The 10,982-nt window shown below is 36.4% G+C and overlaps 1 non-coding gene across 1 annotated transcript; it reads left to right on the plus strand.

Moving 5' to 3' along the window:
- Positions 1–8,810: 8,810 nt before the first annotated feature.
- Positions 8,811–8,918, plus strand: LOC112704403 (small nucleolar RNA R71). Its single transcript, XR_003155029.1, has one exon. It is a non-coding gene; the product is annotated as a small nucleolar RNA R71 (small nucleolar RNA).
- The last annotated feature ends 2,064 nt before the right edge of the window (positions 8,919–10,982 follow it).

The following is a 10,982-nucleotide window of genomic DNA, read 5'->3' on the forward strand; positions in this document are numbered from 1 at the left end:
AACGCAATTGAGAGCGCGCCAATTGGGCTTTTATAGCTCTAGAAAATCCACTTCGAGTGCAGGGAGGTCAGAATCCAACAGCATCTTCAGTCCTTTTTCAGCCTCTGAATCAGATTTTTTTCTCATGTCCCTCAATTTCAGCCAGAAAATATTTGAAATCACAGAAAAACACACAAACTCATAGTAAAGTCTAGAAATATGATTTTAGCATAAAAACTAATAATTATATACTAAAAACTAACTAAATCATACTAAAAACTACCTAAAAACAATGCCAAAAAGCGTATAAATTATCCGCTCATCACAACACCAAACATAAATTGTTGCTTGTCCCCAAGCAACTGAAAATAGAATAGAATAAAAAGAAGAGAATATACAATGAATCTCACAATATCAATGAAACTTAGTCCCAATTAGATTAGCAGGGCTAGTAGCTTTTTGCTTCTGAACAATTTTGGCATCTCACTTTATCCTTTGAAAATCAGAATGATTGGCATCTATAGGAACTCAGAATTTAGATAGTGTTATTGATTCTCCTAGTTCAGTATGTTGATTCTTGAACACAGCTACTTTATGAGTCTTGCCCGTGACCCTAAGCACTTTGTTTTCCCGTATTACCACCAGATACATAAATGCCACAGACACATAACTGGGTGAACCTTTTCAGATTATGGCTCAGCATTGCTAGAGTCCCCAGTTAGAGGTGTCCAGAGTTCTTAAGCATACTCTTTTTGCTTTGGATCACGACTTTAACCACTCAGTCTCAAGTTTTTCACTTGGTCCTTCATGACACAAGCACATGGTTAGGGACAGCTTGATTTAGCTGCTTAGGCCATGATGTTATTTCTTTGGGCCCTCATATCCATTAATGCTCAAAGCCTTGGATCCTTTGTACCCTTGCCTTTTGATTTTAAAGGTTATTGGCTTTTCCTGCTTGCTTTTTCTTTTCTTTTTCTTTCTCTCTTTTTTTTTCGCCAATGTTTTTTCTCTTTTCTCTTTTTTTTGGCAAGCTTTCTCATTCACTGCTTTTTCTTGCTTAAAGAATCACTTTCATAATTTTTCAAATTATCAATAACATTTTTCTTTGTTCATCAATCTTTCAAGAGCCAACAATTTTAACATTCATAAACAACAAGATCAAAAATATGCACTGTTCAAGCATTCATTCAGAGAACAAAAAGTATTGCCACCACATCAAAATAATTAAACTAGTTTTAAGATAAAATTTGAAACTCAAGTACTTCTTGTTCTTTTGTAATTAAGCACATTTTTCATATAAGAGAGGTGAAGGATTCATGGAGTTATTGATAGCTTTAAGACATAGACTCTAGACACTAGTGATCATGTAGTGAAGACACAAACATAGATAGAACATACAGCATAAAACAGAAAAATAAATAGACACGGAGATTAAGGAATGAGTCCACCTTAGTGAGGGTGGCGTCTTCCTCTTGAAGGTCCAATGGTGCTCTTGAGCTCCTCTATGTCTCTTCTTTGCCTTTGTTGCTCCATCCCTAGTGATTTTGGTGCTCCTATCCTTAGCTGCTCCCAATAGTTGTGTGGAGGAAAATGTATCCCTTGAGGTCTATGAGTGGGCTCTCTTAATGTGCAGTCAAATGCTCTACTACTGAGCTATGGACCCTTGAGATGAATCTCTCCATCTCCCATGACTCAGAGGTGGAAGTAATTACCTTTCCTTTCCTCTTTTCAGAGGTTTTTCTGGCCTTAGGTGCCATAAATAGTTATGGAAAAATAAAAAGCAATGCTTTTACCACACCAAACTTAAAATATTTACTCGTCCCCAAGCAAAAGAAGAAAGAAAGTTGTAGAAGAAGAAGAAAATTGAGGAGATGGAGGGTGTATAGGGTTCGGCCAAGAGGGGAAGAAGGTGTGTATGATGTGTGAAGATGAAGGAATGAAGAGGGGTATTTAGGGAGGAGATATGGAGGTGATTCGTGAAGTGTATTTGGGGAAGAGTGTTGTAGAAGGTGTGAAGAGGAGAGAGAGTGATTTGAGGTTGGTGGGGATCATGTGGGGTCCATAGATCCTGAAGGGTCAAGGAATTCTCTTCCCTACTCCAATTGGGCATTCACAACGCCTTGGAGTGCAATTCTAGAGTTTAAATGCCAGTCTGCAGCCCTGTTCTAGCATTTAAATGCCAGCTTTCCTTCCTGTTCTGGCATCTAAGCGCCAATTTGTTGCATTGTCCTAGAGTTTAAATGCCAGTCTGGTGCCCTATTCTGGCGTTTAAATGCCCAGAAAGGTGCCAGATTGGGCGTTTAGACGCCCATTTTGCTGCCCTTACTGGCGTTTAAACGCCAGTAAGTCCTTCCTCCAGGGTGTGCTATTTTCAATGCTGTTTTTTATTTTTCTTAATTTTTGTAATTGTCTTTGTGACTTCACATGATCATCAACCTAAAAGAAAACAAAATAATATAGATAAAATTAAAATAAAATTGGGTTGCCTCCCAATAAGCACTTCTTTAATGTCAATAGCTTGACAGTAAGCTCTCATGGAGCCTCATAGATGATCAGAGTATGGTTGAGATCTCTCAACACCAAACTTAGAGTTTGGTTGTGGCCTCCCAACACCAAACTTAGAGTTTGAATGTGGGGGCTCTGTTTGACTCTGTATTCGGAGAAGCTCTTCATGCTTACTCTCCATGGTTACAGATGGAGAACCTTGAATCTTTACTACAAGGCATTTTTCATTCACATGAAGGATCAACTCTCCTCTGTCAACATCCACTACCATAAAAATGGAAGATAGCTGCGGACAACTAGCAGTTGTTTTCACAACCACAGCTATCTGGTGGTTTTCCAGCAGTTTTAGTGGTGAAAGTTGAAAGAGCAGCTATTTAATAAGATTTTGCCACAAATTTTAAGAACCGAAGCTAATTTAGCTTTTTTTTGGCAATATTTCAATCTCCCCTTCCCAAAAACACAACAACACTCAGCAACAGCATAAAAAAGAAAGAGAGAAACCTAAAGACAAAAGAGGGGAAAACGGAGAAGAAGAGGGAAGGGAGGAAGGAGCCGGGCCGGCGCTGCTGGGTTCGCTGCCGCCATCATGTTGTCGTGCCATCGGAAAGCCAGAATCGCAAGAGAAAGAACTGCGAAGAGAGAGGGAAGTCGCATCAGCTCACCGCGAAGCCAACGCCGTCGTCGTCCTCATCGCAGGTCTTCACCATCGCGTCTTGCCACCACCGCCACCTCTAAGCTTGCCGTCATCGCCGCTGAAGTCAGAGAGAGAGAGAGAGAGAGAGAGAGAGAGAGAGTTCACGAAGAGAGGGAGTGCGCACGCTCACGGAGGAGAAGAACAACGAAGAGTGAAGGAGAAGCAGAAGACGATGAACGCAGGCGAGAAGGAGGAGGTCCGTTCTTGCACCGTTCTGCTCTGCTGCCACCGCTACCGTCGATTGGGGTCAAGGCCGTCGCCGTCACACCCTATTCTTGTCGCCATCAGGGTTAGCTGCTGCTACCATTGATAGAGCTGCCGCTGGGAGGAGCCGAATAGGGAGAGGAGGTCGCCATTGCACACGCCGCCACCAGTTACAACCGTCACCGAAACCAGGACAGATTCACTGATAACTCTGCTTCTTCCTTTTTTGAAACTATTCTGCTTCAATTGTTTCCACTATTCTCCTAACTTTCTTTCTAAGTTCATTTTTTTGATGTATTCTTACTCTCTCCTTCTTGATGCTATAGTTGTCCCTTCCGAAGATTATCACCATGTTCCCTATTTTTTTCAATTCAATTCACTTCCTTTTAGATCGAAGATTTTGCCTTCAATTCAATTAACTATTATGTTATTGAGATATGTTCCAATAGAATATGGGTTTTGTTTCTATAATTTGGAAGTTTCATTTAGCATTGTGTGGCAATTTCATCCTTGTCATGGGATGAACTTAGATTATTCTGTGATTGAAGCTCTCTATCTTAGCACTTGTGTGATTTTGCTATGCCATTATTGAAATTTCCAATTCTGTTAATTATTGAAGTCAATTTTATTGTTGTTTTTCATTAAAATTACATTCAGCTTTGGTAGTTATAGCACTGAAAGAAGCACCCTTCTGGAATATGGACAATATTTTTTGCAGGTAGAGTAAAAGCTTTGAAATCTAATAAGAGCAAGAGCAAGAGCAAGAGCCACTCTTCTATCTATCAATCTTGCATTGCCTTCTCATGCGTTGCTACCTCCAAACTTCCAAATCCAGAACAAAAACATTGCTGCTCTTATTATTCTTTCCAGGTAATCGCAGTTGATCTTGTTATTCTTCTTCTCCAGTATGCCTTTATCTTTATTGTTTGTTATCTCTCTGTGTTTACGGCTGAAATTAATTTCTTCTTTCCTGTTTAGCATTCTCTCTATCACTCTTGCTTTCTTGATTACTCTCTTTTGGTGTTTATGATTTCCATTAAGGGGTTTTATTCTGCTTTCTTTATGGGTTGTTTTTTTTTAATTCTCTATTTCTCTGAAATTTTAGCACTTCAACTATGATCATTGATTGATTTTTAGCTAAGTGCTCTCAATTTTTACTGGTCATTTGTCTACATTCATTCTCTTGTTATTGTATGCAATATTCTTTTCATTGCATGTGTTTACTGTTTTATTGTTAGAGTTCTATACAAATTTGTGTTCTTTATTATGCACCTAGAACCTAGAACCTAGAATTTTGGAATACCCTCTTGTTGTGAGGCTCTGAGGCTTTCTTTTTGTTCTTCATCTGTCTAGCCCCTGCTCGTGTTCTAATATCTTATAATTAGTATGCTATCAATACTAAACCAAAAATATATTGGTTGCCTTTCTTTTCCCACCAAAAGACCTATTATATTTTGTTCTCTCTCATTCTCTTTTGTGCTTATTAGGAAAAATATGATAAACAATATGAACACTTAGAGGAGTTCCAGAAAGAGCTCAAAAAATCAAGGTTTGTGAACTATTAACTGAACAAGAATGAAGGAGAAGAAAAATGCAAATGAGAGTATGCTCTAACTTAAGAATAAAGGAGTATTAATGACTAGTCGAACTATCTTGTGGTTATTACTGGCGGATGGAACATTATCAATATGGCATTTGCAGTTTGTGGGAGTACACAAACATTGTCATGAATTTCCTCTCTGGATCCAGTAAGTTAAATGGAAGTAAAAGTTCTGCCTGCCTTCAATACTTTGATGTTATTATCACTGGCATGTCATGTTCTTTTCCAAGGATCTGTATTCTTTTATGCTATCTGCTACATGATGCTTTGATTGTCTTTGAGTGTGTTTTATGTTGTCCTAATTTAGACTCTTAAAATGTTTAATTTATAAGTACTTATTGCATAGTTGTTGAGGATTTGAATGTACTACTTCTTATTATTTCTACTGCTATTTAATTTATGATATATTTTGTGGTTGAAATTTTATTTTAAAGAATTGTAACAGGTTAGATTGTGTCACACTGAGATTCTTGTTTTTTTTTGGGGGGGGGGAAGAGTTAAGAAAGGCTTGAACAATTTCTAATACATTGACATTTTTGTATGACATAGATCTTCAAGTATTTACATATTCCCTTGATGTTGAAGATTTCAAAGATATGAAGTTGGGCTACTCAATCACCTTTGTAAGATTCTTCTCTCATTTTTTCCTATTTTTTTTATATCTATTTTGTTTTTAATGATAGGATCAGTTTTTCTATTTCCTCTCAATTTTGTTTATTTTCTGTCTTGATTCTAATAATGAAAAAATTATAACCTTTTCACAATTTTAAAGAGAATCCTTATTTTGAAGGTACCAAGTTGACTAAAACTTTCATTCTTTGAGGAGGAAGGAACCTCAAAGATTACTAGAACTACCATCAAGTGGAAGAAGGTCATGGTTATAACATTTTTTTTTAATTTTGAAGGGTGTTGTTAATGGAGTTAACCATGAGACAAAAAGAAACAAATGCGCACTTGCTGAGGTGAGGTAGTTCTCTTACTAAAATGTGATATTTTGTGAGTGGAAAGTTGTGAATATGATTGGTTAGACATTAATGCAACTTGCAAGATTTGGAAAACTATATCGTGAAATGCTTGTGATCATTATTAAACTTTGTTTCACATGTGATAAGGTTTAAAGTTATGTATTATGTATATTACCACGGCTCGACACTTCATATGAGTAAGGTTAAGGGTAAAGGCTTATAGCACCAAGTCCCAAGTTCAGAAGTGAATATTCTAATATGTATTGTTTTTCATCGATTAATACTAATATTAATAACAAGTAGTATCCTTGTATCGTGTAGTCAGCCATTTTAAACAAAATAGTACTTGAATTCGTAATTCTTAGTTTATATGAATAAAACATGTTTTATTATTTATTTATTTTTTTTTTTGAATTTCATTTCAGATACCCCAGACACTGATAAACACATGTCGGCAATACAAACAGGTCTTTCGCAAAACCAGGTGGGGGATTATTCCTTTCGAATTCATCATTTTATTTGTTGGTCTTTTTATATATTCAGTTCATTGAATTTGTAATCTACAATGTTCATATGGTAGCTTTTTTAAAAGGGGGTCTATTTCATCATATGATAGCTTTAAACAGTGTCATAAAGTAAGCATTTTTATTTTCATATTTTCATCCCATGCAAGGGAATGGGACCAGTCAGTAGCCAACAGCATAGAGTAATGGAGGGGACTCAAAGCAAGTTCAACATGCATTCTTTGATTCCTAAGAACCAACAGTAGTCTCACCAAAGTATGGAACTTGAAATGGAGTCAACAACCAATGAAGAAGAATGGAGCCGAGAGAAGAGGTCTAAATTGGAATGTGAAATGAGTTCAACAAGCATTATTAAGTAGTTTATCTAATAACTGCACTATTTTGCTTTGCAGTTAGAACAAGAAATTATGATAAAAGAGGTTAAAGTATGCTTTTTTTATTCTTGTCAAAATTTTTATTTTGTCTTAAATTGTGAAATGGCTTCATGAATTTATTCATGTGCATGAACTGGTGATATAATCTTGTTTTTTATTATAAGGGAAGATTATGCTAGTAAGTTATTTACATTTGCTTTGTATGTGATATAATCATGGCTTTGTATGTGACATAATCATGGCGCATTCTTTAAAAAAAAACCCACATAAATCTGCGGTGGTTTCAAACCGCCGCAGATTTTTTTTTTAAAATCGAATGACCAAATAGCGGCGGTTTTGAAACCGCCGCAAAATCAATTATTTGATTTACTGCGGTTGTGCCAGCGGTTTCTCAAAACCGCCGCAAAATTAAATCTCCACCCCCTAATAGGCAACGTTTGTAGAACCGCTGGAATTTTGTTTTGTGGCGGTTAAAAATCGCCGCAAATTCCTAAAAAAGCCGCCGCTATTCGGCGTGTCTCTTGTAGTGATCAATCACAGCTCTTGCTGTGGCTAGGAAGAGTCTTCCAAGGATGATGGATTCATCCTCATCCCTCCTAGTGTCTAGGATTATGAAATTGGCAGGGAAGTAAAGACCTTCACCCTTTACTAGCACGTCCCCTACTAGTCCATAAGCCTTTTTCATAGACTTATCTGCCATCTCTATTGAGAATTTAGCAGCTTGTACCTCAAAGATTTCCAGTTTCTCTGTTACAAAGAGTGGCATCATGTTTATCCCTGACCCCAGGTCACAAAGAGCTTTCTCAAAGGTCATGGTGCCTATGGTATAGGGTATTAAGAATTTACCAGGATCCTGTTTCTTTTGAGGTAAATTTTGCTGAATCAATGTATTCAGTTCATTGGTGAGCAGGGGAGGTTCATCCTCCCAAGTCTCATTACCAAACAGCTTGGCATTCAGCTTCATGATTGCTCCTAAATATCAGGCAACTTGCCCTTCAACAATGTCTTCATCTTCTTCAGAAGATGAATAATCATCAGAGCTCATGAATGGTAAAAGGAGGTCCAAGGGAATCTCTATGGTCTTTGTATGAGACTCAGATTCCTTTAATTCCTCATTAGGGTATTCCTTACTAACCATTGGATGTTTTCTGAGGTCTTCCTCATTGGGATTCGTTTCCTCCTCCTCCTTCTCAGGTTCGGCCATTTTGATTACATTAATGGCCTTGCACTCTCCTTTGGGATTCTCTTATGTATTGCTTGGGAGAGTGCTAGGAGGAGTTTCAGGAACCCTTTTACTCAGCTGTCCCACCTGTGCCTCCAAGTTTCTAATAGAGGATCTTGTTTCAGTCATGAAACTAAGAGTGGCCTTAGATAGATCAGAGACTATATTTGCTAAGCTAGAAAGATTCTGCTCAGAATGCCCTGTCTGTTGCTGAGATGATGATGGAAAAGGTTTGTTATTGCTAAACCTGTTTCTTCCACTATTGTTATTATTGAAGCCTTGTTTTTGTTGATCCTTCCATGAAAAAATTTGGATGATTTTTCCATGAAGGATTATAGGTGTTGCCAAAGGCTTCACCCATGTAATTCACCTCCCATTGCAGGGTTCTCAGGATCATAAGCTTCTTCTTCAGAAGATGCTTCTTTAGTACTGTTGGATGCATTTTACAATCCATTCAGACTCTAAGAGATCATATTGACTTCTTGGGTCAATATTTTATTCTGAGCTAGTATGGCATTCAGAGCATCAATTTCAAGAACTCCTCTCTTTTGAGGCGTCCCATTACTCACCGGATTCCTCTCAGAGGTATGCATGAACTAGTTTTTTGCAACCATTTCAATAAGTTCCTGAGCTTCTGCAGGCATCTTCTTTAGGTGAATGGATCCACCTGCAGAGTAGTCCAGTGACATCTTGAAAAATTCAGACAGACCATCATAGAATATATCTAATGTGGTCCATTCTGAAAGCATGTCAGAAGGACACTTTTTGGTCAGCTGCTTGTATCTTTCCCAAGCTTCATAGAAGGACTCACCATCTTTTTATCTGAAGGTCTAAACATCAACTCTAAGCTTGCTCAGCTTTTGAAGAGGAAAGAACTTGGCTAAGAAAGTCGTGACCAGCTTATCCCAAGAGTCCAGGTTATCTCTAGGTTGTGAGTCTAACCATGTTCTAGCTCTGTCCCTTACAGCAAAAGGGAAAAGCATAAGCTTGTAGACTTTAGGATCAACTCCATTGGTCTTAACAGTATCACAGATCTGCAAGAACTCAGTTAAGAACTGATAAAGGTCTTCTGGTGGAAGTCCATGAAACTTGCAGTTCTATTGCAGTAGAGAAACTAATTGAGGCTTTAGCTCAAAATTGTTTGCTCCTATGGCAGGGATTGAGATGCTTCTTCCATTGAAGTTGGAAGTTGGTGTAGTAAAATCACCAAGCCTCTTCCTTGCATTGTTGTTTGGTTCGGCCATAATTGTTTCTTTTGCTGCTTCCTTTTGAAAATTTTAGTGAGGTCCTCTTAAGAGTTTTGTGCTTTAGCTACTCTTAGCTTCCTCTTCAGAGTCCTTTCAGTTCAGGATCAGCTTCAACAAGTATGCCTTTATCTTTGTTCCTGCTCATATGAAAGAGAAGAAAACAAAGAAAATATGGAATCCTCTATGTCACAGTATAGAGATTCCTTGAGGTGTCAGAGGAAAATAAGAATAGAAGAAGGAGGTAAGGCAGAATTCGAACACACAAAGAAGGAGTGAGTCCGAATTGACAATGGAGGAGGAATGTTAGTGTAAAAAAAATGAGAAAAGGGGAGGGAAATTTTCGAAAATAAAAAAGAATAAAATTTAAAATAAATTTTTGAAAAATTGGTTGTGGTTTTGAAAAAGATAAGAAATAGTAAAACAAACAAAAAGTCAATTAGTTAGTTGAAAAAGATTTGAAAATCAATTTTGAAAAGATAGGAAGTTTAGAAAAGATTTTTGAAATCAAATTTTTGAAAAAGATATGATTTGAAAAAGATATGATTAAAAAGATATGGTTGAAATTTATTTTGAAAAAGATTTGAAAAGGAAATTAAAAAGATTTGATTTTTTTTTGAAAAATATATGTTTGAAAAGATATGACTTTGAAAAAGATATGATTAAAAATATTTGATTTGAAAAATATATTGTTTAAGATGATATTTTTGAAAAACAAATTAAAAATATTTGATTTTTAAAATTAATGACTTGATTAACAAGAAACTAAAAGATATGATTCTAAATTTCAAATATGGAATCTCTCTTAACAAGAAAGTAACAAACTTGAAATTTTTGAATCAAGATTTTTGAAAATATGAGGAAAAGATTTGATTTTTGAAAAAGATATTAAGATTTGAAAAAGATTTGATTTGAGAACAAAATTCCTCTCCTTGTGTCATCCTGGCGTTAAACGCCCAGGAGCTGCATGTTTTGGGCATTTAACTCCCAATTGCTACATGGTTTGGGCGTTTAAATGCCAGTTTTCCTTCTTCACTGGGTGTTTTGAACACCCAGCTTTTTCTCTGTAATTCCTCTGCTTTATGTTCTTGGATCTTCATTTTGCTAAATCCTTTATTCAAGAGGATATGTTTTCAATTTTGAAAAACAACAAAATGAGTCGAAACATATAATTCTTGGATCAAAACACAAGATATATGCAAGAACAATATGAACGTCAAGATGAACACCAAGAACAATCTTGAAGATCAAGATGAACATTAAGAACTCAGTTTTCTTAATGAAAGAAAACATGGAGGATACCAAACTTAGAACTTTCTCATGTTTGGGCCATATGAATGCAAGAATGCATATGTAGAATGTCATGCAGTGCAAATCAATAAATCATGAAGATCAAACAAGGCAATTCATCAAGAACAACTTGAAGATCATCAAGAACACAATGCATGCGTTTCAAAAATTGCAAGACAATTAAAATCTTGCAATTGACACCAAACTCAAAATTTGGCCCTAGATTCAAACAAGAACCATGAAATATTTTTGAGTTTTTAAGATTTTATAAATTTTTTTGGGTTTTTCGAAAATTAAGTTTGGAAAGACGCAAACAAATAAAAACATTTTTGAAAGATTTTTGAAAACGTTTTGAAAATAAAATAAGATGAAAATTACCTA

This window comes from Arachis hypogaea, chromosome 7, assembly GCF_003086295.3.
Source record: "Arachis hypogaea cultivar Tifrunner chromosome 7, arahy.Tifrunner.gnm2.J5K5, whole genome shotgun sequence".
Classification (NCBI taxonomy): domain Eukaryota; kingdom Viridiplantae; phylum Streptophyta; class Magnoliopsida; order Fabales; family Fabaceae; genus Arachis; species Arachis hypogaea.